This window comes from Salmo salar, chromosome 15, assembly GCF_965601325.2.
Source record: "Salmo salar chromosome 15, fSalSal1, whole genome shotgun sequence".
NCBI lineage: Eukaryota > Metazoa > Chordata > Actinopteri > Salmoniformes > Salmonidae > Salmo > Salmo salar.
In genome coordinates, this window is record NC_138305.1 from 110,894,001 (window position 1) to 110,900,000 (window position 6,000).

The following is a 6,000-nucleotide window of genomic DNA, read 5'->3' on the forward strand; positions in this document are numbered from 1 at the left end:
GTAGTTTTTGGTGAGTTCTAATAGAACTGTGTCCAAATAGAATTTATATTTGTCATCCTGATTTCCAGACCTATTTTGGAATATCATTATATTAGTTTTTTTTAGGTTAACGGTCAGAGCCCAGGTCTGACAGAACCTGTGAAGACGATCTAGGTGCTGCTCTAATCCCTCTTTAGTGGGAGACAGCAGCACCAGGTCATCTGTCTACAGCAGACCCTCTTTAGTGGGAGACAGCAGCACCAGGTCATCTGTCTACAGCAGACCCTCCTTAGTGGGAGCCAGCAGCACCAGGTCATCTGTCTACAGCAGACCCTCCTTAGTGGGAGACAGCAGCACCAGGTCATCTGTCTACAGCAGACCCTCCTTAGTGGGAGACAGCAGCACCAGGTCATCTGCGTACAGCAGACCCTCTTTAGTGGGAGACAGCAGCACCAGGTCATCTGTCTACAGCAGACCCTCCTTAGTGGGAGACAGCAGCACCAGGTCATCTGTCTACAGCAGACCCTCCTTAGTGGGAGACAGCAGCACCAGGTCATCTACGTACAGCAGACCCTCTTTAGTGGGAGACAGCAGCACCAGGTCATCTACGTACAGCAGACCCTCTTTAGTGGGAGACAGCAGCACCAGGTCATCTACGTACAGCAGACCCTCTTTAGTGGGAGACAGCAGCACCAGGTCATCTGTCTACAGCAGACCCTCCTTAGTGGGAGACAGCAGCACCAGGTCATCTGTCTACAGCAGACCCTCTTTAGTGGGAGACAGCAGCACCAGGTCATCTGCGTACAGCAGACCCTCCTTAGTGGGAGACAGCAGCACCAGGTCCTCTGTCTACAGCAGACCCTCCTTAGTGGGAGACAGCAGCACCAGGTCATCTGTCTACAGCAGACCCTCCTTAGTGGGAGACAGCAGCACCAGGTCATCTGTCTACAGCAGACCCTCCTTAGTGGGAGACAGCAGCACCAGGTCATCTGTCTACAGCAGACCCTCTTTAGTGGGAGACAGCAGCACCAGGTCATCTGTCTACAGCAGACCCTCCTTAGTGGGAGACAGCAGCACCAGGTCATCTACGTACAGCAGACCCTCTTTAGTGGGAGACAGCAGCACCAGGTCATCTGTCTACAGCAGACCCTCCTTAGTGGGAGACAGCAGCACCAGGTCATCTACGTACAGCAGACACTTGATTTCAGTGTTGTGTAGGGTGATACCAGGTGCTGCAGATTCTTCTTCTGTTTTTGCCAATTCATTAATGTAGATGTTAAATGGTGTTGGACTTATTGGGCAGCCCTGTTTCACTCCCCGTCCCTGAGAGAAGAAGTCTGTTTGCTTGTTGTTAATTCATTAATGTAGATGTTAAATAGTGTTGGACTTATTGGGCAGCCCTGTTTCACTCCCCGTCCCTGAGAGAAGAAGTCTGTTTACTTGTTGACAATTTTAACCGCACATTTGTTTTTAGTGTACAATGATTTAATAACATCATATGTTTTCCCTCCATTACCACTTTCTATTAGTTTATAAAAAAGACCTTCATGCCAAATTGAATCAAATGCTATCTTGAAGTCTACAAAACACAAGTAGATTTTGCCTTTGTTTTGGTTTACTTGTTTGTCAGTTAGAGTGTGGAGGGTGGAAATGTGGTCTGTTGTACGATCATTTTTTAGAAATCCAATCTGGCTCCTGCTCAGGACGTTGTGTTCGTCAAGGAAATGGTGTAGTCTGCTATTTATAATACTGTAGAGAATTTTCCCCAAGTTGCTGTTAATGTAAATTCCTCTGTAATTATTTGGGTCAAATTTGTCTCCATTTTTATAGATTGGTTGAATCAATCCTTGGTTCCAAATATCGTGGAAAATACCTGCAGTGAGGATAATGTTGAAGAGTTTGAGCATAGCCAATTTGAATTTGTGGTCTGTATATTTGATCATTTCATTTAAAATACCATCAGCACCACAGGCCTTTTTGGGGGTAGTTTTTTCAATAATTCTTCTTCTTTCTTCTCTCTTTCTCTCTCACTCAAACTCAACATACAGAGCAGTCTCTTCTCCATCACATATACAGTTGAAGTCGGAAGTTTACATACATATTAGGTTGGAGTCATTAAAACTAGTTTTCAACCACTCCACACATTTCTTGTCAACAAACTATAGTTTTGGCAAGTCGGTTAGGACATCTACTTTGTGCATGACACAAGTCATTTTTCCAACAATTGTTTACAGACAGATTATATAACTTATAGTTCACTGTATCACAATTCCAGTGGGTCAGAAGTGTACATACACTAAGTTGACTGTGCCTTTAAACAGCTTGGAAAATTCCAGAAAATTATGCCATGGCTTTAGAAGCTTCTGATAGGCTAATTGACCTCATTTGAGTCAATTGGAGGTGTACCTGTGGATGTATTTCAAGGCCTACCTTTAAACTCAGTGCGTCTTTGCTTGACATTATGGGAAAATCAAAAGAAATCAACCATGACCTCAACAACAAAAAAATTGTAGACCTCCACAAGTCCAACACCTGAAGGTAATATGCTCATCTGTACAAACAATAGTATGCAAGTATAAACATCATGGGACCACGCAGCCATCGTACCACTCAGGAAGGAGACGCGTTCTGTCTCCTAGAGATGAACGTACTTTGGTGCAAAAAGTACAAACCAATGCCAGAACAACAGCAAAGGACCTTGTGAAGATGCTGGAGGAAACAGGTACAAAAAGTATCTATATCCACAGTAAAACGAGTCCAATATCGACATAACCTGAAAGGCCACTCAGCAAGGAAGAAGCCACTGCTCCAAAACCGCCATAAAATAGCCAGACTACGGTTTGCAACTGCACATGGGGACAAAGATCATACTTTTTGGAGAAATGTGCTCTGGTCTGATGAAACAAAAATAGAACTGTTTGGTCATAATGACCATCATTATGTTTGGAGGAAAAAGGGGGAGGCTTGCAAGCCGAAGAACACCATCCCAACCGTGAAACACGGGGGTGGCAGCATCATGTTTTGGGGGTGCTTTGCTGCATGAGGGACTGTTGCACTTCACAAAATAGATGCCATCATGAGGAAAGAAAATGATGTGGATATATTGAAGCAACATCTCAAGACATCAGTCAGGAAGTTAAAGCTTGGTCGCAAATGGGTCTTCCAAATGGACAATGACCCCAAGCATACTTCCAAAGTTGTCGCACAATGGCTTAAGGACAACATCACAACAAAGTCAAGGTATTGGAGTGGCCATCACAAAGCCCTGACCTCAGTCTTATATAAATTGTGTGAGCAGAACTGAAAAAGCGTGTGCGAGCAAGGAGGCCTACAAACCTCATTCAGTTACACCAGCTCTGTCAGGAGGAATGGGCCAAAATTCACCCAATTTATTGTGAGAAGCTTGTGGAAGGCAACCCGAAATGTTTGACTCAAGTTGAACAATTTCAAGGCAATGCTACCAAATACTAATTGAGTGTATGTAAACTTCTGACCCACTAGGAATTTGATGAAAATAATAATAACTGAAATAAATCATTCTCTCTACTATTATTCTGACATTTCACATTCTTAAAATAAAATGGTGATCCTAACTGACCTAAGACAGGGAATTCTTACTAGGATGAAATGTCAGGGATTGTGAAAAACTGAGTTTAAATGTATTTGGCTAAGGTTTATGTAAACTTCCGACTTCAAGTCAAATCAAATGTATTTATAAAGCCCTTCTTACACCAGCTGATATCTCAAAGTGCTGTACAGAAACCCAGCCTAAAACCCCAAACAGCAAGCAATGCAGGTGTAGAAGCATGGTGGCTAGGAAAAACTCCCTAGAAAGGCCAGAACCTAGGAAGAAACTTAGAGAGGAACCAGGCTATGAGGGGTGGCTGTGCCAGAAGAGTACATATATCAACTGTATGTGTGTGTGCTAACATGCTAGCCCTATCGTGATTGTTCTTCTCTCTCTCTCCCTATGTGCTTTATGCATGTTTGGTTTGCTCTATCTCTCTCTCTCCTCCGCCCCCCTTTATCTCTATCTCACTCTCCATCTCCCTGGGTGCCTCCTACATGTGCCCTCAGCCTACTCCGCTCTCTCTCTCCAACCTCTCTCCCTGCACCCTCCATCTCTCCACCCCCTCTCCCTCTCTCTCTCACGCAGCAGGTATATCTGATATAAATGTATGGAGGGATGAGGTGAAGCGAGAGAGAGAGAGAGAGGAGAAGGAGAGACAGGGTGTTAGTAAGGGTGTTAGTGAGGATGATGGTAAGAATTTGTCTGTTTGTCTATTGAAGATTACAGTTTTCTTCAATCCCTTTGGCATATAATTCAGATGTAAGTTGTATAGTTTCAAAACTCTTAAGTACAAAACTATAAAAACTCACAACTCTGGGCGTGATTTACTCACTACTCTTTTTGTGTAACTGTGAGTGGCATAGTCATTCCAGTTTATTCAATCTGTTGTGCAGTGGCGTGTATTCATGGGTGCCAAGGTAAGCAAGGCTTCCCCAAAAAATGGACCAAGAAAAAAATACAAAAAATATATAATTTATCTTTCGTCTCTCTCTCTCTCTCTGTTTCATACTTTTCCTTCAATTCGCAAGAGGTTGAATGTATCTCAAAGGAGACAGCATCAGAGCGAGGGAAACAGCGCCCCTGTCTCTATGTGAAGGCCATCTATCTGATGCTGTCTGGTCAAAACGAGTATGACATTGTTGCAGCCCTTAGCATTGAAGGAAAGGGAAGCCAGCGAGCAAAAAATTGGCGTGGCGCTAAACTGAGCAAGCTCAACTGTTGAATGGTCCTGGTGCACCAAATAAATAAAAAAATGTCAATGGAAGCCAGCTAGGATTTGGCTTCACTCCTATCAAATCCTACATCACTGACAGAAAAACTCGAATTGTTGTCCTCCTGTGGCTATCCCCGACAGGGAGGAAGGAGTAGGCTTGTCTCGGAGTCCCCATGCTTGTCTCAGAGCAGCGCGAAACGGTGCTAAAATAGTTGTAGGCTTTTGCTTCTAACTTCAATATGCTCTTTAAATAAATAAGACCTACACCATTTTTAACAGTATATCTACAAATATTTTTTTTCAATGATGTCTCTCCGCCAATAATTACATTTAGAAGATTGGAGTACTCTATATTAATATCTACGGGACATTTTACGTTAGGATCTGTGAGAATATCTGAGAATATGTAAGGGGCTTTTATATAATTATAAATTAATTCATATTAATAATCGCTTTGTTGAAAGAGTAACGATATTTTGGAGATTTCGTTTTCATTTAATCTAGAGTGAGCGAGAAAAAGGGCAATTCTTGAACATGGGGTGAGACATTCTCACTAATTTGTAAATAAAGCCTGTTTGTTATTTAGAATTATTTATTTCTGGAGAAACCTAACTTGATTATGTAGCAGACATCACTTGCTTATATTCATGAAGATGATGAGCGATCATCATATGGCAGTCTGTAATCTGCTGGCGTCACGGCACGACATCAACATCGCTCTAATTACAGTCAGAAGACAGTTGAAGAAACTTTTGTGGATTTATATATATAATATATATATATATATATATATATATTGGTCATGGCTTCTGAGTGGCAGCAGTCTAAGGCACTGCATCTCAGTGCAAGAGTCTTTACTACAGTCCCTGGTTCGAATTCAGGCTCTATTTGGCTGTATTTTTATTTTATTTTTTATTTCACCTTTATTTAACCAGGTAGGCCAGTTGAGAACAAGTTCTCATTTACAACTGCGACCTGGCCAAGATAAAGCAAAGCAGTTCGACACATACAACAACACAGAGTTACACATGGAATAAAAATATGTATTCTTTTTTCTTCAGAACATTAACCGTGTGTAGGTAGATGTGGAAAGATACAAATGATTTGTTGCAAGTTGGGGAGGGGGGGGGGGGGGGGGGAATTTCACACCTAACTCAAGTTGGGGGGGGGGGGGGGGGGTTCACACCTAGCTATTGTTCAGCTAATAGTCCATCCTGCTTGTGAAAAACGAATAATT